General features: G+C 51.7%; 8 non-coding genes across 8 annotated transcripts; 3 read left to right on the top strand and 5 right to left on the bottom strand.

Moving 5' to 3' along the window:
* Positions 1-875: 875 nt before the first annotated feature.
* TRNAR-UCU (transfer RNA arginine (anticodon UCU)) lies at positions 876-980 on the top strand. The gene is made up of 2 exons: positions 876-912; positions 945-980. It is a non-coding gene; the product is annotated as a tRNA-Arg (tRNA).
* A 1,555-nt stretch (positions 981-2,535) lies between these two features.
* On the bottom strand, positions 2,536-2,608 carry TRNAK-CUU (transfer RNA lysine (anticodon CUU)). Its single transcript has one exon. It is a non-coding gene; the product is annotated as a tRNA-Lys (tRNA).
* A 677-nt stretch (positions 2,609-3,285) lies between these two features.
* Positions 3,286-3,379, bottom strand: TRNAI-UAU (transfer RNA isoleucine (anticodon UAU)). Its single transcript has 2 exons — positions 3,342-3,379; positions 3,286-3,321 (listed from the first exon to the last, which is right to left on the bottom strand). It is a non-coding gene; the product is annotated as a tRNA-Ile (tRNA).
* Positions 3,380-7,893: 4,514 nt separating this feature from the next.
* Positions 7,894-7,966, top strand: TRNAA-AGC (transfer RNA alanine (anticodon AGC)). The gene has a single exon. It is a non-coding gene; the product is annotated as a tRNA-Ala (tRNA).
* Positions 7,967-9,334: 1,368 nt separating this feature from the next.
* On the bottom strand, positions 9,335-9,407 carry TRNAA-AGC (transfer RNA alanine (anticodon AGC)). Its single transcript has one exon. It is a non-coding gene; the product is annotated as a tRNA-Ala (tRNA).
* A 2,886-nt stretch (positions 9,408-12,293) lies between these two features.
* Positions 12,294-12,365, top strand: TRNAE-CUC (transfer RNA glutamic acid (anticodon CUC)). The gene has a single exon. It is a non-coding gene; the product is annotated as a tRNA-Glu (tRNA).
* A 1,291-nt stretch (positions 12,366-13,656) lies between these two features.
* Positions 13,657-13,872, bottom strand: LOC142824515 (small nucleolar RNA U3). Its single transcript, XR_012899374.2, has one exon. It is a non-coding gene; the product is annotated as a small nucleolar RNA U3 (small nucleolar RNA).
* Positions 13,873-17,027: 3,155 nt separating this feature from the next.
* TRNAS-UGA (transfer RNA serine (anticodon UGA)) lies at positions 17,028-17,109 on the bottom strand. The gene has a single exon. It is a non-coding gene; the product is annotated as a tRNA-Ser (tRNA).
* Between the last annotated feature and the right edge of the window lie 2,947 nt (positions 17,110-20,056).

Raw genomic sequence — 20,056 nt, 5'->3', positions numbered from 1 at the left:
GTGCAAGGAATCTCTGATGGCCATTTTAGCCATAGGGATTTCTTGCACAAAAAAACCCTGTTGCCCATTCATACTACCTTCTTCTGCAAGAGCTCTTGCACAAGAGGGTTTATTCCTCATGGGGAGAGGAATAACTCTTGCCCAAGAAGCCCTCTTTTCCTACATTTTGCTGTAAATTTAATTGCTCAAGAACGCGCGTGCAGTGTAGATGCTCCTCAAGTTTTTGCACAAGAACGGCCATTCTTGAGCAAGAAGCCTGCAGTGTAGATGTAGCCCCTGGGTGCCCAGAGACAGGCTGTCTAGTCACAGTCTGGCTCGGCACGCGCTCTGCTATGGGAAGATGTCCACGGAGCAGGCAGATGGCAGCGGCACAGGGCTCTGGAGGGCCCAGCATCCAGAGGAGCGTTTCCGATATGAGTGTTTACTGTCAGTGTCCGTCTCTGGTCTGATTTCACAGTGTGGTGAGACACTGGCACCCACAGCAGCATGGATGGGGTGGCTGGCGGGAGTGGCTGGCGGGCGGCTGGTAGGAGCAGTGGCAAGTGGCCAACGGAGTGGGTGAGCCTCATTTGCATATCTAATTAGCTACCATTGTTGTGGAAGAGGCTCTTGTGCCAGAAGGAGCATCTACACAGCCCCCTCTTGTGCAAGAAAACCCCTCTTGTGCAATGCTTAGCCTCATTTGCATATTTCTGGCTCAAGAACCTGCCAGCGTAGACATAGCCCAATTGTTTTCACTGTCAGGGGGCTCAGTGGCCCCTCCCTCTTCCTACCTGCTCTCCGAAAAGAGACAGACCTGGCTCCCCTTTCTTTTCCCCCAGCAATTGCCAGGCTGCAAAGCAGATATCAGGGACAGCAAAGCCAGCCTTCCATGTGGTTCTATGGTGCAATGGGAAGCATGTTGGACTTCTAAGCTTTGGTGCTCACTGTGGTTTAGGTCAGTTATTCAAAGGTTGTGGGTTCAAATCCCACCAGAGTCACTTTAGCTGCTTCCTCATTTCCAGAGCAACTTTTACAGAACAGGCAATCCTTAGGCTGACACCAGGATGGGCTTTAGTCCAGACAGTTCCCAGGAGACCCCAGCGAGGGGGGAGGCAAGGGCTGCTCTGAAAGGCTGCAGTTGCCACCAGACCCTTTTGTCCCTCCATGTCACCTACCAGCGCTGTGCATCACTCAAGCTATGTCTACACACACTGTTCTTCTGAAAAAGTTAGGTAAATTGTGAACCCCAGTTTGCATAGCTTTGTCTGGAAGATGTTTTTCCAATTTTTGGCTGTTTACACTGGGCCAAAGGTGGGAAAAAAACCTTTTTTTTGTAACATCCCTTCTTCTTCATAAAACGAGGTTCACAAAGGCACCAAAAACGCTTGTCTGCTCTTCCGAAAATAATTCGGCAGATGTGTTCTCTGGACTAAAGCGTTGTCTCTGTAGCGTAGACAGAGCCCTGATGTAACATCTTATTTTAAGTGTAGGTGCAGCATAGAGGGTTGACTCAGAGTCCTTAGTGCTGCCTCTTAGACCATGGGACCTACACAAGGCACCTGTGACTCAGCTGGGCCAAACTGGAGCCCTTAGGCTCAAGCCTACTGGGACCAGCTTTGCTTGTTTTCCTTCCACCCAGAGCCCCCTTCTTCTCCTGGGCTGCAAGGAGCCTCCCTGGGATGCCCTGAGACAGGCACAGGACTCTGCCTCCCCACAGCCATCCCCACCCCCACAGGATTTGGCAGAACAAGGGGGGGGGTCTCTGCTCACCCTACTGAGTCCCACTGAGACGTTGAGCTTTTGTCCTGCCCCCCTCAGCTTGGCCTCCCTCCTCTGCCCCATTCCTGCCTCACTTCCTCCTTGGGCAAGTCACACAAGGGAAGCAGCAGGAGGAGCCGGCCCCATACGCCAGCTTCCGAGGGCAGGGGAGGCTGAGACAGAAGTGTCCATCAGGTGCCTGGCCTGACCCATCTGGCTTCCCCAGGCTGGCACCAAGGGGCATTCTCAGCTGATGTCACCCCCCTCCCCCCTAGCATGGGAGTTGGGCTTATCCCAGGCAGGAGGTGCTGCACTTACCCGGGCACCCAGGGGAGCAGCAAGAAGAGAAGATGCTGTGTTCTTAGCTGGCTTTGAACCAGTGACCTTTTGTATGTCAAGCAAATAGGATAACTATTATACCACAGAAACATTCCTTAGTAACAGTACTTGTCTGACTGTTCTGTTTCTGGCTCTTTCTAACACCCTGCTCTGCAGGGGAGGGGAATGCACCTTGTGAACACTCCACCTCTTGTTCTCAGGGAGGTGAAGCTACAGAAGCTGACGGGGACAATCAGCGGACGGAGGGTTATTTTTTCTCCTCCCTGGGCTGATGTGGCTAGAACTGAGGAGAAGAAAATCCTCTTCCCTTCTCCTCAGAAGATGGAAATTGCAGTTGGTTCTCTCTCTGGTTCTACTAAAGCTGGACCCCAGGACTAGACTTTTTCTTTCTAAAACCCTGGTGAAACCAGAGAGCCAATTGCTTGCAGACTGAGAATGTGAGTTAAAGAAGGACATCACCCAGCATGGGACTTGAACCCATGACCCTGAGATTAAGAGTCTCATGCTCTACCGACTGAGCTAGCCAGGTTGTGTAGAAAAAGTTTCCTAATATCCCATCACAGCATAACAGGAGCCAAGTGTTCTCCACTGCCTGACTTAAGGCTCGCTCTTGCCCCTAATGTGGGGTTCTGCTCTGTGAGGAGGTTTGAGCTCAAACCCCACTCCCAACACACCCACTTCTTTCCCCACAAGGAACGGCTCCATTTCCATCTCTCCAGGGACAGGAGAAGGGTTCTGGCCTGTTCTCTGCAAAATGATCAGCCTGTTTCATTTTCTGCAGGAACTAGTGGGATCCATGCGCCCTGTTCCCCAGTGAGAGGTGTGTGTCCTCTTCCCCCCTTTCCACAGACACAGCAGGCCAGGGGGTTGTGCACCTGCAGTGGCCCCTTCCTACGTGGCCGGGAAGAAAGCAGCTTGGACTGACGGGCGAGTCTCACTTGTTGATCAGACTCCCAGGGCCTGAGCTCTGGGGCCAGCCCGGGGCAGGAGGGAGAGGGGGTGTGAAGAAATTCCAGGAGAGGGGGAAGAGGTGACCCAGTCCTCCCCCAATCAATTTTTTTTCTTTTTTGCTAAAACAAGTTTTGCTTCTATTTTTGGGGGGGGGGGGGTGGCGTGAGGGTTTTCAAAAATCAAAAAGGGGGGGAGTGATGCTGAAAAGTTTGGGAACCACTGCAAGGGGACAACCCAGCAGGGTCTCAAAAGGAGTGCTCCAGGTGAGGTTTGAACTCACAACCTCAGCATGTCTTGTACAAGTACTGCCTTATAAGTACTGTGCGCTGACCCATTGCACCACTGGAGCAGATATTTGAAGTGCTTCTTCAAAGTCCTTACAGTGACAATATCAAGACGCACAATGTGGAGTTGAAGTTTCTGCCTGTGCCCTTGTTCTTTCTTTTCACAGGCAGAGCCAGGGGGCTCCGCACATCCAGAGACCACTACCTCTTCCTCTCTGGTCTCTGAAATATCCCACCCTAGTGGAGCACAAAGCTGCTGGAGGCCAGAGCACTAGAGATGAGTTGCACGTGGGTTAGTGCTCCCTTTGCACGTCAGAGGTAGCAGGATTCACTCCCATCTTCTCCCACCTGCTCAATGGGGCTCAGGGGTTGGCCCCTTTCCTGCTGCCCCAACTCTCATTCCCACAATGCACTTTGTGCAGGGACTGATGGTCATGGTCAAGGCGTGTGGCTGGGAGCCAGGACCCTTCCCAAAGTATACAAGTCCCCCGCCCCCATTCTGCTCACACTCTCTGGCTGCCTCCAGCATGGGCTGAGCTCAGGGGTCAGATGGGCGACCTGCCCTGCAGCTGTGATGGCATCAGGCACCTGACCACAAGTCTGCTCACGAAGCTCTAATGGGCCTCAAACAAGCAACACCCCCCTTAGTGAACCTCAGGACAAGGAAGACAAAAAGCCTGGAGCACGAGGACCTCCCAGCAACCACCCCAGCCCGTCCCACTGAGATTTAAACTCAGAGTGGAGGATTCAGAGTCATTAGTGCTGCCCCTTACACCTGGGACCTAGACAGAAGGCCTGGGGTAGACACCTGGGACACTCAGGTCTCAGACTGGCCTCTGCTCTCCTGGCTTCCCTCCAGCTGCTTCATCTCTCAGGACTGTCTGGCTACGTCTACACGGCACATTTATTTTGGAATAAGCTCTTCAGGAATAGTTATTCCAAGATAGCACGTCTACACTGCAGGGAAACCTCAAAATGAGTCCAAGGAGGCTTCCCTAATGTAGACGTGCTACCTTGATTTAGAGCCCCAGGTTGAATAACTTAGAATGGCCCTCGGGGGGGGGGGGGGGATATTTTGAAATAGCAGAAGTGGAGCATGTACACGCGCCTCATTTTGAAATAGGTATCTCAGAATAGGCATTTTTCTGCGTACAGTGAGGTCTACAGAAGTTGGAATTAGCCATCCGTTATTTCAGAGTTATTTCAAAATAACGGAATTGCTGTGTAGAGTCTGGCATTGTTATTTTGGAATAACGGCCATTGTTCCAAAAGAACTTTTCCATGTGGACAGAACCTCTGTCCTGCCCCAGTTCTGCTGCTTTCAGGATAAACTCCTTGTTAGGACCAGTCACAATCTAGGGTCAGTGAGGGTCCATCCCAGCTGAGATGTGTGACACACAAAAGTCTCTTGTTCCCTACCCACTTCTCAATACTGGCTGCAAACCCAACTTTCACATGGGGGTGTAGCTCAGTGGCAGAGTGTTTTACTGCAGATCAAGTGGTCCTTGGATCAAATCTAAGTGCCCCCTGAGAGAGTGTTGATTTAATGCAGACATTCACCTTTCTTGGATTTCCATTATATGTGAACTGTTTAAATGCATACAAACCCTAAGGTGACATCTACACTGCAGGCTTTCTGTGCAAGAACAACTGTTCTTGCACAAAAATGTGCAGAGCATCTACACTGCACGAGCATTCTTGCACAAGTAAATTTGCACTACAGCATTGGAAAACAGGGCTTCTTCCAGAAGAGTTATTCCTCTACCCATGAGGAATAAGCCCTCGTGCACAAGAGCTCTTCCACAAGAGGGCAGTGTAGATAGGCAACATGAATTTCCTGTGCAAGAAACCCGTATGGCTAAAATGCCCAACAGAGTTTTCTTGTGCAAGAGAGCAACCACACTGCCATGGACGCTCTTGCACAAAAGCACATCTCTTGTGCAAAGCACTTGGCAGTGTGGACGTGCTCTTGTGGAAGACCTTTTGCACAAGAATACTTGCGCAAAACAGTTCTTACACAAGAAGGCTGCAGTGTAGACGTAGCCATAGTGTTATGATGGTGTTTAGGTCAGTAACTGGGGCCACTAAATGGAGCCTGTGACCTGTGACCTAGGGATCCATGTTGGATCCCCTCAGGCACTGGCCACTCAGAGACTGGTCAGAACTGGATTTTCCTCTCAAGTGGCACGAGGGTTCCTGACAATAAGCAGCAGAACGGCTCTGCACAAGAGGGTTATTTTGTGCAAGAAGGAGCAGTGTAGACAGCTCCTTTTTGCACAAAAGCCTGTGCTGTAAAAGTGATGGCTCATTAGGTATGCAAATGAGGTGTGGAAATATTCATCCCCACATTTCATTTGCATATCTTATTGCGCAACAATGCGCAGTGTAGACACAGCCAAGGAAGCCAAACACTGGCATTACCAAGGATTTGCAGCAAACCAACATCTCCCCAGTGGGTCCCACTGAGGTCGTGGTGCAGGATTCAGACTCACTTGCCTAGGAAGATGCTAGAATCTCCCTGCTTCACACAATTTTTTTTTTTTTAAGCTTAGACAGAAAGCAGAAAGCAGAGGGGCCATGTTTACACTAGTGGGCTCATGTGCATGCAAGCAATATGCAAATGAAGCATGGACTATCACACTGCTCCTTCATGCACAAGAAACCCCCTTGACAATAAGTAGCAGAACAGCTCTTCACACGAAGGCTCTGTCTACACTGGTGGCTGGTGGCTTCTTGCTTAAGAACACAGCCACACTGGGCAGCTGAGCTGCTGACACAGGTTGGCAGCAGCCCTGTAGGCTGGGCACATGCTCCAGGACATATGAAGCCTCCCTCTGTGGCTTGGGCTGGCAGAACTCACCCCCTGAAGGGAGCCTTGGGCCAGCCACTGCAGCAGCAGGAATTTGGAAATCACGTCACCCCACTGGGGCAATGGAGGGAAGAGAAGAGTTTTTCCTGCCATTAGGGAAAGCAGGCCAGGCCAAGGCCCTTTTAGGCACTGGGGCTGTGCAGGCTGGAACCTCCTCCTACCAGCTCTCTGGAAAACTTCCTGCAAAGGTTTCAGCCACTTTCCTGTCCATAGCAGGTAGCTACAGTGTGGGTGGGAGCAATCACCACAGCAAACATCTCAGTGGCCAAGATGGGGCTTGAACCCATGACCTTGCCATTATGAGCACCACGCACTAACCAACTGAGCTAGCTGGCCTGATAGAAATGAGCTCACAAATGGCCCTTTTGGAAAGGTGCCTCCAGCAGCGTCAGGAATGACTGGAGCTGCCAATGGCTCTTCTCTGAGGGGCCACTAGTCACTCACTGTGATGTGGGCTGGCTAGTCCAGCTGGTTTGAGGTGTCACGGAAATCCAGACTCAGGGTTGGAAGGAGAGAAACACTTTTATTAAGAGCTGTGGGAAGTTTCAAAAGGAAGACTTCCGAAATCAAGTGTCCGTGGAAACCTTATATACATTCATGGTTGCACACAAAATAGAATAGACATCACATAAGCTAGTGACAGCGTTACAATGGGCTTAATGCTTAAAGCTACTTTTATCTCAATATGCAGAGATAAACTTAGTTACATGGGTGTTAGTCTCATCCTTGCAGCAGAAAAGCTAGATCAGGCTGGTTTTAGTAGGTTCACTATCTCTCACACACAACGCAAGGTCACGTTCAGTCAGTTGCATACACACTTCACATTGTTCCTTTTAACAAAATACATTTTCCTTCTCAGAGGTTTGGTCATGGTTGCTGGCGGTCAGCATGGCATGTCACCCTCCTGTCACACTTGGTGCCAGAAGAACAAAGCTTGCAAAGGAGTTTGAATTCCCTCCATCTCCCCATGCTGCAGCGGTAAAAGAAATCCTGAAACCGTCCCCTTCTCCTGTCGTTGGAGAGATGGAAATGGGGCCGTTCCTTGTGGGGAAAGAAGTGGGTGTGTCAGGAGGGGGATTTGTGCTTAAACCTCCCCACAGACCAGAACCCCCCATTAGGGGCAAGAAAGAGCCTTGAGTCAGGCACTTGAGAACTCTCGGTTCCTGCTACCCTATGATGGCATATTAGAAAAGCTGTTGTACATAGCCTGGATAGCTCAGTTGGCAGCGCATGTGACTCTTAATTTCAGGGTTATGAGTTCAAGCCCCATGCTGGGCATTGCCCTTCTTCAACTCACATTCTCAGCCTACAAGCAATTCACTCTCAGTTTTCACCAGGGTTTTAGAAAAAAAAAGTCTAGTCCTGGGGTCCAGCTTTAGTAGAACCAAAGAGAGAACCAACTGCAATTTCCATCTTCTGAGGAGAAGGGAAGAGGATTTTCTTCTCCTCAGTTCTAGCCACATCAGCCCGGGGGGAGAAAAAATAACCCTCCGCCCGCTGATTGTCCCCCGTCAGCTTCTGTAGCTTCACCTCCTTCCACAGCAGCTCCAGCTTTGAATTACAAATCTCAAGGGGCTGGTGAGGAAATTAGGCGCTTCCCTGAGAACAAGAGGTGGAGTGTTCACAAGGAGCATCCCCCTCCCCTGCAGAGCAGGGTGTTAGAAAGAGCCAGAAACAGAACAGTCAGACAAGTTTCCTTCCTTGAAATGTGTTTCTGTGGTGTAGTGGTTATCATGTTTGCCTAGCATGCAAAAGGTCCCTGGTTTAAAACCAGGCAGAAACACAGGCTCTTCTCTTATTGCGGTGCCCAGGTAACTGCAGCTGCTGCTGACCAGCCTGTTGATGAGCCCAACGCTCATGTGACGGGGGGGGGGTAACGTCAGCTGATAATGCCCCTGGGTGCCAACCCGGGGAAGCCAGATAAATTAGGCCAGGCAGCTGCTTGTGCCTTGGCCTCCCCTGCCCTGGGAGGCTGGTGCATTGGGCTGGCTCTGCCTGCTGCCTCCCTTGTGTGACTTGCCCAGTGTAACAGGCCAAATGTCGGAAAAGCCTCTTCCCACCCCCCAAAAGAGCAGAAGAAAAAGCTGCACAAATTGGGTGTTGAAATTTGCGTAGCTTTTCCCAGAAGAGCAGTGTAGGGCAGACATAGCCTGAGTGTTGCTCAGCACTGGTAGGAGACAGGGAGGGATAAAACGATCTAATGGCACCTGAAGTCTTTCAGAACAACTCCCAGCCCCAACCGCAAGAACCAGCCCTTCCCTCCATCCTCACTGGGGTCTGCTGGGAACTGTCTGGACTCAAGCCCACCCCAGTTTCACGCTAAGAATTGCCTGTTCTGTAAAAGCTGCGCCCTGGAAATGAGAAAGCAGCTAAAGTGACACTTGTGGGACTTGAACCCACAAACTTTGAATGTCTAGCTGGGCTCACATGAATCACTGCAGCTTAAAACAGTGATAGAAAAGTAGCCATGTTAGTCTAGGGTAGCTGAAACCAAATACAGAAAAAAACCAGTTTCTTGCCATTTCAACCAGAAAGGACATTATCTCAATGACTTAATTACCTGCATCCTGCTTCAAAAGCCTTTTAAAACTGCACTTTAAAGGGAATCCTCTGAACTGTTATTCATGCTAAAATTCGACACTTTACGGCGGGGTCCTAACAAAGACTCTAGTTATCTTACCCATTACAAAGATAGCTTCCCCAATTATCACCTCTAATATCATTAGCTCACAGACATTTACCTTCCCCCCCCCCCCAGCATCCCTGTTCTGTTCTGAAATTTGATTTGTCCTTTTCATATGTGTTCGGTTTTTTTAATTGTATCCGTTGATATATATGGTTGTGACAGTTTTCTTCCACTATTTGATCTGAGGAAGTGGGTCTGGCCCACGAAAGCTCATCATCTAATAAACCATCTAGTTAGTCTTTAAGGTGCTACATAGTCCTGTATTTTGTTGCAGCTTAAAAGTCCAACATGCTTTCCATTGCACCACAGAGCCTGATATCTCCACTCTCTGCTTTGCAGCATGGCGATTGCTGGTGGCAAAGAAAGGGGAGCCAGGTCTGTCTCTTTTGGGAGAGCAGGTAGGAAGAGGGAGGGGGCCACTGAGCCCCTGACAGTGAAAATAAGGGATAAGAGCTGAGCCACAGGTGGAGAATGTGGGTATTGATCCCACTGCCTCTTGCATGCTAAGCAAGCGCTCTACCACTTGAGCTAATTCCCCTGCTGCATTTACAGAGGCCTTCTTGGAGGCTTTTCCCTTCTCCACAGCGATGTCTGTCATCTAGGTCAGTTAGTCGTGGGAAAGGAGAAGGCTCCGAAAAGGCCTCAAGGGCAACTCTCAAGGAGACTCCCTACAGCAAAGCAATGGGGGGGCTCTGAGATGGCCCCTGCCCTGCAGCCTGTCCCACCTGGCCATTGTCATGGACTCTCTGTGAGGTCATCACCTCCCAACCTCCTTTAGCCAATGAGCTGAGGGGCTGCAAAAGGCCCTTGTGATGTCACTGCCACACCCACCCCTGCCCTCCAGGGCTAATGTCCTGCCCCAGGCAGCCCCTTTGCATGGCTGAGCTGCTCCCAGGGGTGAAAGTGACACATTTCTTACAGGGAGTCCTGGGAGATGAAGCAGCTGGAGAGAAGCCAGGAGTGCAGAGGCCAGCCTGAGAGCTGAGAGTCAGAGGTGCCCACGGCATTTTCACAACTTAGCTCCTATGGTCTAAGGGGCAGCACTCAGGACTCTGAATCCTGCAGTCTGAGTTCAAAGCTCAGTGGGAGCTACTAATACTCAGCTGGTTGTTACAAGGTTCAGGTGCTTCTGCTTCCATGCCCTGGGGTTCAACAAAGAGAGTTTTGTTCCTCTTGCTGGGTGTCTGAGGCCACTGGAGCTCCATCTCCAGACTGAGCAGGCAGGCGGGAAGGGCCTGATGCCATCACAGCTGCAGGGCAGGTCACCCACCTGACCCCTGAGCTCATCCTGTGCTGGAGGCAGCCAGACAGTGTGAGCGGGTCAGAGGGGTGATTGGGGGAAGGGTCCTGAGTCCTGGCTCCCAGCCACACAAAGACCAACGGCCCCTGCCTGAGTCCTGGCTCCCAGCCTTGGCAAAAAGACCAACGGCCCCTGCACAAAGTTCATTGTGGGAATAAGAGTTGGGGCAGCAGGAAAGGGGCCGGCCCCTCAGCACCAGGGCACAGGCAGGAGAAGATGGGAGTGAATCCTGCTACCTCTGCCATGGCTTGGCCCAGGAGGGCTGGGGTCTAGCAGCTTTTCACCCAGCTTTGTGGGAGGCCAAGTAGGAAGGGGCCTCTGGAGGCTCATAGCCCCCTGGCCTGCTGTGTCTGTGGAAAGGGGGAAGAGGACACACACTTGTCACTGGGGAACAGGGCGCATGGATCCCACTCGTTCCTGCAGAAAATGAAACAGGCTGAGCATTTTGCAGAGAACAGGCCAGAGCCCTTCTCCTGTCCCTGGAGAGATGGTGTGACGGCGCGTTGGGGGTCCCCCGTCTCCTGCACCCCCAAAATGGCACGAACAGACTGCACCAGCCGGTGGAATAGAGGAAGTTTATTGCCTCTCCAGGGTACAGCACAGCCCAGATGTAATCTGGTCACAGAGCTGGGCTATGATGCCTCAGGCCCCCTTGAGATGGGGGAGACTGGGCCCCTAAACTCCAGCCCCTTTCCCTAGGCTGTCTCCTCCATGCTCCCAGCCAGCAACTAACTCCCACTCTTCCAGCCCTGCCCCCCAGCCAGGGCAGCATTCCACATCCCTTTGTTTCTCCCCATGGGGGGTAGGCTGGTTCAACGGGTATGGTACCTTTGCATAATAAGGTTTTCCCTGCTGGGTCTTGCTCCAGACAGCAGAGGTCACCACAGCCCAGCAAGTACCCCCACTACGTCACAGATGGAAATGGGGCCGTTACTTGTGGGGAAAGAAGTGGGTGTGTTGGGAGGGGGGTTCGAGTTTAAACCCCTCCACAGACCAGAACTCCACATTAGGGGCAAGAAAGAGCCTTGAGTCAGGAAGTGTTACCGTGAGATGGGATATTAGGAAACTTTTCCCCCACAGCCTGGCTAGCTCAGTTGGTAGAACATGAGCCTCTTAATCTTAGGATTATGGGTTCAAGTCTGATGCTGGGTGGTGCCCTTCCTGGGCTCTGGTGCTGATCATGCAATGGAAGCACATTGGCTACGTCTACACTGGCCCCTTTTCCGGAAGGGGCATGTAAATTTCACCAGTCGTCGTAGGGAAATCCACGGGGGATTTAAATATCCCCCGCGGCATTTAAATAAAAATGTCCGCCGCTTTTTTCCGGCTTTTAAAAAAGCCGGAAAAGAGCATCTACACTGGCCCCGATCCTCCGGAAAAAGTGCCCTTTTCCGGAGGGTTTTATTCCTACTTCGAAGTAGGAATAAGACCCTCCGGAAAAGGGCACTTTTTCCGGAGGATCGGGGCCAGTGTAGACGCTCTTTTCCGGCTTTTTTAAAAGCTGGAAAAAAGCGGCGGACATTTTTATTTAAATGCCGCGGGGGATATTTAAATCCCCCGCGGATTTCCCTACGACGACTGGTGAAATTTACATGCCCCTTCCGGAAAAGGGGCCAGTGTAGACGTAGCCCTTGTGTGTGAAAGGGCCTCAGGGAGCCCAGAAACCAAGTTAAAAATAAACCAAAAGGAAACATTTTTGCGCCCAGTGGAACTCCTTGCCAGAGGATGTTGTGGAGGTGAAATCTACAAGAAGGTCCAAAACAGAACTGGAATATTTAATGCAGGAAAGGTCAAACAATGGCATTTAACCAGGATGGACAGGGCAGCTGTCCCGAGCTGGTGTATTCTAGAAGCTGGGAATGGGCGTCAGGAGGGATCACTTAATAACTGGCTGTCCTGAGGATTCCCTCGGGACAATGAAATCGGCTGCTGTCGTGAGACAGGATCCTGGGCTAGCTGGACAACTCACATGACTCAGTCTGTCTGCTTTGATGTTATGTTTGGTTTCTGTTCTTGTCACCTCTGGGCAAGGGAAAATGGATGCCCCCCCCCCCCATCCTGAAGTGGACAGAAAATGGCCTGTGAAAGGCTAGTGTAGGTGAGCAAAAAGGCATGTTTCATGTGTCCCTGGTGGTCTAGTGGTTAGGATCCAGCACTCTCACTGCTGTGGCCTGGGTTCGATTCCCAGTCAGGGAAACCAGCCTGCAGTTTCATGTGACAACTGCCTAGTCTCTTTTCTCACCTATGTGACAGCAGCTGTGACCCAAGAGGTTACTTCAGGCTCCTTCCGACCTCCCTGGCGCTGCTAAGACAACACTTGCCATTTTCAGAAGGGGCAGAGCTGGGTCACTCAAACTGCCCCTCCCCTCTCCCATGTGGGCAGCCCTGCAGGAAGCTCTGTGGCACACACAGCACTAGCCCAGTGCAGTGTCAGGTCAGCACAAGATCCATTGGTTCAGTTTGGTTGTTGAAGGAGACAACAGGGAACTGGATCCAGCCCCCACTCAGTAACCTGGGGAAATGACCCACCAGGCCTGGGCCCCTTGGAGAGGCAACGATTCCCCACTGGCCAGGGCAGAGCCTCCCTCTCACACAGTCATGGAGCCTTCCCCCCCTGGTCCTGCCTCCCCCTTCACTCAGCTCTCACTGCTCGGTGCTGCCAGGGAGGGGCCTCACTGCTCGTCAGTGTTCCTGTTCCAGGAGCAGGTGAGTTTTGTCTTGTGCACCAATATTGAGGTCGTGTGTCTCTGTTCAGGGGGTGAGCCCCCGCGGCACCTGCCAGTTACTAACAAATATCTTAGCTACACGTTATGGGAGAAAGACACTAACCCAAGGGATAATTAACACGGGGCTGCGACTAGTCTCTGCCTCCCACAGGGCCACTAGGGAACAGATGGGAGACAAGGCATAAGGCAGATCCAAGGGGCTGGCTAAATCCAGTGTGAGAAGCACATGGAAAAAGACCCAGCAGCAGGTGAGATAAAAGAATGAAAACATCAGGATGAAGACCAGAGCAGTTCGGTTATGTCTACACTTGCCACGTGTATTTGCGCAAGAACACTGAGTTTGTAACATTCAATATCAGTGGTTCTTGCACAAATACTGTGACACGCCCACTCATGGATAAGCCCTCTTGTCAAGTATTCTTGTGCAAGGGGGCCAGTGTAGACAGCAACATTAATTTCTTGCGCAACAAAGCCCAATGGCTAAAATGGCCATCGGACCATCAGAGCTTTCTTAAACAAGAGAGCATCTACATTGGCACGAATGATTTTGCGCAAAAGCACATGCCAGTGTAGGTGCATTCCTGAACAAATGCTTTAACGCAAAAATTTTTGCGTTAAAAGTATCTGCACAAAGTCATACCAGTGTAGATGTAGCCTACAAGTAAATGCAGGAATTAAACAAAAACCAAGACAAAACGATAAAGTGAAATCCCCCTTCCTCTGTACTGCAAAATTAATTTTAAACTTTTTGACAGTAGCTAACCACTCAGCCTGTGTTCTCTTCCTCCAGCTTCCCAACAGGAAAAAAAGAACAATCATCAACAGCAGACAGCAATTACATTAAAGCAATACTGTCTGCTTGCTTCATGCTCAGAAGAGAACACTATCACTCATCCTCATGGATAGCGAGACCAACCACTTTCAGCTGCATTTCTCTAGTTACCAACTATAGAAATGATCCCTGAAAGTACAGTCTTATTAGCACCTGCTTCCCTACACACCCACACTTGTGTGCATTCACTTTCTCCTCATGAGGAATGTTTTCACACAACACTTAGAAAACTAAAGAACAGAAATAATCTCAGCAAAGTGCATGTCCCATTCAAACACACTCCACCAGGTTTAGAAATCTGCATATTAGAATATGCTCCATGTCCCTGATTACAGAAACACGCCTCCTGATTAGCATGTGGAGCACCTGGCAGCCAATCAGGGCTACGTCCTGGGCTACGTCTACACTGGCACCCTTTTCCGGAAAAGGGATGCAGATGAGCCAAGTCAGAATTGCAAATGCAGCGGGGATTTAAATTTTCCCCGCTGCATTTGCATGACCATGGCTGCTGCTTTTTTCCGGCTCAGGGCTTTGCCGGAAAAAAGCGCCAGTCTAGACGGGATCTTTCAGAAAATAAAGCCTTTTCCAGAAGATACCTTATTCCTCTTAAAATCTGGAAAATTTAAATTCCCGCTGCATTTGCAATTCTGACTTGGCTCATCTGCATCCCTTTTCCGGAAAAGGGTGCCAGAGTAGACACAGCCCTGCTGTTTCTTCCTGAAACTGCAGTTCCTGGGGCTCCTCTAAGTCAGTAGTAATAAACTGCCAGTCCGCAGACCAGCAAGGGGCCAAGAACCCCTGCCTGCTGGGCAGAGGTGGAAAGTAATAAAGTAGAAATACTACACTACTCAAGACTTTTTTGGGTATTTGTACTTTACTCAAGTAATTTATTTTTGTCACACTTTGATTTTTATTCAAATTATTTTATTTTTTTTAGACAATATTGTACTTTTTACTCCACTCCCATTTCCAGAGGCGCTGGGTTACTCATGACTCACATCATTCTGATTTGCTAAAGCCCAGCTGCATGTGCAAGCACCAGGCATCCAAAAAACAGCCAATCCACAAGCACAATGCCCCTGCCAAGGAAGAAGCCTTTTAATAGCTGCTCCAACACCTTGTCATTCAAACCCAGTATCCCTGCAGGCCCTGCCAGCCTGAGACCTGAGCGAGCAGGGCGGCTGCCCAGGGCTCCGTGCTGAGGGGGTGATATGAGCAGTCTCATGTGACCTTACCTGGGGCCAGGCAGCTAAACAGGAGGGAACCCAGCAGCCGGGGTCAGGGGGGACAGAGGCACTTACTTGTGCCGGGTGAATCCTCTGTTCTGGGGGGAGCAGCAGCAGGGTGGGTGGGTGCCGGGGGCAGGGGCTCCCCATTCCCCCTGGGACAGAGGCCCCTGTGGAAGCCCTGTGGGGGGAGGTGGGGCAGGCTGTGCTGGAAGAGGCTGGGGGTGGGTGGCTGAGGGGGGTGGGGATTGAAGAAGCGTCTGTGTGGGCACTTGGGCAGCCAGCTCGTCAGTGAGCAGCAGAGCACACGGGCCCGTCGCCCCCCAGCCGAGCCCCCAGCTGCTCTCCCAGGGCTGTGGCCGACCAGCCTGCACTGCTGCCAGCCCGGGCTCAGCTCTGCCAGCGACCTGCCCAGCCGCCTCCCTGCCAGGGGCTGCAGACGTGTCTGCTGGGGTAGAGGGGAGGGACGTGTCTGCCCAGCCAATGTGAGGGGTGCGCCTTTGGGACAGAGAATTTTTGTCCCTTCTCTTCAATTCTTGTTTGGCCTCAGCGGCCTAATGGACAAAGCACTGTCTTCTGGAGCCAGGGGTTGTGGGTTCAAGTCCCACCTGGGGTATGGAACTGTGACCTTCGGAGGGTTGATTGGGAAGCCCATGGGAACTGGGAGATGGTTCCCCAAGAAGTGTCACATCCCATAGGACAGCAGCTGTCTAGTCCCACTGGCTCCAGAAGTGACTCAGCTGGAGAGAGGGGGCTGGAACAGAGCAGGGTCTGTTGGGTGACAAGGCAGAGCCTGAGGAGGGGCAGTTGTGGCAGAGGCTGAGTGGGAGCAAGGGGGGAGCTACTTTGGCGAGGCCCCTTTCCAAAGCCCTTGAGCATTGGGGGGAGGAGGCTGGGCTAGGAAGGGGCTGTTCTCCCTGCTCTTCCAACATAGGCAAAGCAGCCTGCCCCAGGCACCTTCCATGCCCAGGCACCTTCCATAGCTCAGCTGGCGGAGCAGAGGCCTGTAGCCGGTGCTTGGCAAGTGTCCTTAGGTTGCTGATTCAACTCCAGCTCAAAGGACCAGGCGGCTGCCTTGGGTCTGTCCCCTCAAAGCCTGATCAAAGCCCGATGCTACAATTGACAAAATGGTTTTGGGTTCCGACTGCCAATCAAGTGTCTTGGGCTGCGCAGGCCTTGAGTCATGGCAAGAGCTGGAGGGGAACGGTGAGCGGCTGCACTTTGGAATGGGAACATGTTCTCTGGAACCATAAAGTAGAACAGTTTGAGGGCTGCTTTCAAGGAGGGCACCATGGTTTAGTTGGCTAAAGCACCTGCCTTGTAAATAGAAGATCCTGGTTTCAACTCCCAGTGGTGCCTTGTGGTGAGGCCAATGTGTCTCTTCTTTCCACCATATCCCAACACATGTCTGGAATTGGTTTTACCTTTTGTTGAGTTTGGTGTCCTCACAGTGGAAGGAGGATGGCAGCAAAGAGCAGGCGCAGTGTGTATTGGTGCAGGTGCCCTCTGGGTTTGATTTAGAGAGTCTTATCTAGACTTGCTAAATCAAACTCTGGGAGATGGATTGCAGCAGAAATCTCCACCTGAGTGAAGACATGGCCTAATGGTGCAATTAGTTAGATGCTGGCCACAGCCAGCCTGAGCCATTCTAGTGTTCCGGGCATGTGGCACTGCCCCCAGGCTCACGGTGCATGTGCAGCTCCACCCTGGGTGCACAGTGCATATACAGCCCCTCCCGCTCCATGCATGGAGCTTTTGGTAGCAGGATGCTCTTGTGCTGCCCAGCCTGGCCCTACCACCACCACTGGTGTGCAACCCAGGGTCCCCTGGGGCAGGCCATGCAGAGCCCCACAGCTGCATGGGGAAGGGCACTGCTGACAGGTGCTGTGGAGGTTAATGCAGCCCCAGGGAACTTCTGCAGCCTGCCAGGAGCCAGGCAGGCAGTGCCTGATGGCAGCTGCCCCACTAGCTCAACCCTTAATCCAGTCCTGATGACAACAGTAACAGCCCCACTGCTGGTAACTCACAGAGGCCATTGCTGCCTGAGGAAGAGGTGTGGGCAAAACACAGACCACGCTGTGAGCAGGATTTGAACCTACGCAGGGAAACCCTATTGGATTTCGAGTCCAACGCCTTAACCACTCAGCCATCACAGCTCTGGGCAAAGTGGATCCAGGGAAACTGGTAAATAATCCCAGTGCACAGCCCTAATGTCACCTGCCACAGAGTTCACACATCAAACCATTGCAACAGCTGTGCAGAGGAGTCCCGGCAGTTCTGGTCTTAGTCTGCATTGGAGGTGAGTTCTGCTTCAAGTTCTTCCCTCCTCCTCCTTGGTCTTCCTTTGCTTTTCCTTCCTCTTCTCTTCTCCCCTTTTCTTCTTCTTGCTGGTCTCCTTCTTGGACCCCAGTTTATAAAGAGAAATTCAAGTACCGCTTAGTTCTACCTTAACCAATTATTTTAGTATAATTTCACTATCCAGTCGGCTAAGATCGAGCGCTTCCAGCCTCTCAGAGAGCCATGTCACAGGCACAAGCCCCCGGAGACCCCTCTGGCCCTTCCATATACACATCACAGGACCAAGCAAGTGGCAGCAAGTGCCGGGCACTGTCATGGTAGGGGCCAGAGATAAAGCTGTGGTCCAAGGAGGAGTCTCTGCAGGCCCTGCAGTCCAGTTGGAGAAATGCAGATATTTATGGACAAAGAAAGGCCACCTCCACCCACCCCAGACCAAGTCAGAGCCAAGGTCAAGGAATTGCGGGAGGGGTATGTGAGGACCCGTAGCGCAGCTCCTGCACTGGGGAAGCACCGCAGCACTGTGCATACTGTGAGGAACTGGACCAAGTCCTGGGGGTTGGGGAGCCCCTGTCTCCAGGGACAGTTGTGGAGTCTGGGATGGAGACACCTGGGCAGCAGCGGCTGCAGCTTCAGGACAACAAACCTGCTGACCAGCAGCTCCAGGATAAAGAGAAGGAGGATTCCAGGAACTTTGTGACCCTCCCCCTGGAACTGGTCCCCCAGATGCAGGAGGCCTCCCAAATGTCTTCGGGCACCGGGGAGGGAACATCAGGTGAGTGTTGTGAGGCTGCAACACACACAGGGCAGGCGGGAGCACAGGGGATGATGCGCTATTGTGACGTGTCATGCTGATTGTAGGTGGGGGGACACCACACATGTCTGACCCCATAGAGGGCCGTCCTCCCCGCTCCATGTGTGCAAGGCACCACCTGCTCCTGCAGAATGTGCTGCCAGCGGCTAATTTCCTAACACTGGATGCAAGCAAGCAAGTGTAATAGGGGTGTAGCTCAGTGGTAGAGTGTTTAACTGTAGGCAGAGTGGTTCCTGGGTTCAACTCCAAGTGCCTGCTGAAAGGTTGGTCAACTTCATTGAAACCTTTGCATCTCCACTTGCATCACATTCTGAATTTCTGCTGTGCAGAGATTCCTAAATTACTGCAAACCCCTAGGCTGTGTCTACACTGGGCTATTTATTCCAGAGAAGCAGCTACTTTTCTGAAATAACTTGCCAGCTGTCTACACTGGCCCCTTGAATTTCTGGAAAAGCACTGATGATCTACTGTAAAATTGTCAGTGTTTTTCCAGAAAAACTATGCTGCTCCCGTTCAGGCAAAAGTCCTTTTCCGGAAAAACTGTTCCAGAAAAGGGCCAGTGTAGAAAGCACAGTAATCTTTTCGGCAAAAAAGCCCCGATCGCGAAAATGACGATCGGGGCTTCTTTGCGGAAAAGCGCGTCTACATTGGCCACGGACGCTTTTCCGGAAAAAGTGCTTTTCCGGAAAAGCATCCTGCCATTGTAGATGCGCTTTTTCCAGAAATACTTATAATGGAAAACTGTTCCGTTATAAGCATTTTCAGAAAAGGCTGCCAGTGTAGACGTAGACTTAATGTGTTCCTGTGTCAATGCACATAAACCAGGCAAACCCATCTCAGCTGAAACAAGTTCAAATCTGCTGTGTGTCTGGTTTCTATTCCCATCAATTCATCAAGGGTGTGATCTGAAGGTCCTTGGTTTACCTGGGCTACTCTGTGCAGAAGAACAAGAATCACACCCAGAGGGGGAGGAATGGCCACAATCAATCTTCTGGAGTTTGATTTAGCAAGTCCAACTAGGACTCACTAAATCAAATCCAGAGGGTACCCCACCAGCTTCCAGTACTTCTGCTCTTTGCTCCCTTTGGGTTCCCGCGGTAAGGACATAGCCAGGCTCAAGTGAAGAAAGCCAACTCTAGCTAGGTAGGGTATGTTTACACTTGCACCCTCTTTCCAAAAAGGGATGCAAATGTAAAGATTGAAAACTGTAAATGAAGCCACCAGGGACACATACAATGGGCCTGCAAAAAAATGAAACAGCTGAGCACTTTGCAGAGAACAGGCCAGAGCCCTGCTGGGAGAGGCTCCATCATGCGTAGATTTTGTGCAGGGCCAGACTGCTGGGAGGAGGCTCTGGCCATGGACTTTCCTCCCCTCTCTGTTTCCTCTTGTTACTTCCTGCACCTGGGGCTGAAAGGGACGTGGGCTGCAGGCTGGTCCTGCCCAGCTGCCTTCCCCAGTAGGAGCAGAAAATGCTTATCGGACGGCTCACACATTGTCCCCAATGCAGTCGCCTAAGGGCCTGAATTCTTGCTGCCCTTGGGTGCACCAAAATGCCCCTTCTGAAGGGTGAGCTTCCCAGCTCACACCCCTCCTGTCACACAAAGCTTGCAAACGGGGTTGATTTTCCTCCATCTCCCCTTGCTTGCTGCTGCGCTAAAAGAAATCCTGAAACCAGCCCCGTCTCCTGTCACTGGAGAGATGGCCCTGTGCTGGGATATGAGAAAGCATCTGAGAGATGCTCCTTGCAGCCCTGGAAAAGAAGGGGGCTCTGGGTGGAAGGAAACCAAGTAAAGCAGGTCCCAGTGGGCATGTACTGGGGCACCTGTTTGGCCCAGTTGAGTGAGGGGTGGTTGGTGTCAAGGGCAGCGCTCAGGACTCAGAACCCTGGAATCTGAGGCCCCATTCCTGCCTCCCGTCCCGGGCTGACCCAGTGGCCGAAAGGGGCTGCAGCTGCTGCTGACAGGGAAGAAGCTGGGAGGCAAGGTGCTGGC

This window comes from Pelodiscus sinensis, chromosome 19 (genome assembly GCF_052426305.1).
Source record: "Pelodiscus sinensis isolate ZL-2025 chromosome 19, ASM5242630v1, whole genome shotgun sequence".
Lineage (NCBI taxonomy): Eukaryota > Metazoa > Chordata > Testudines > Trionychidae > Pelodiscus > Pelodiscus sinensis.
The sequence above is the reverse complement of the archived record's forward strand: the minus strand, read 5'-3'. Positions and strand labels throughout refer to the sequence as shown.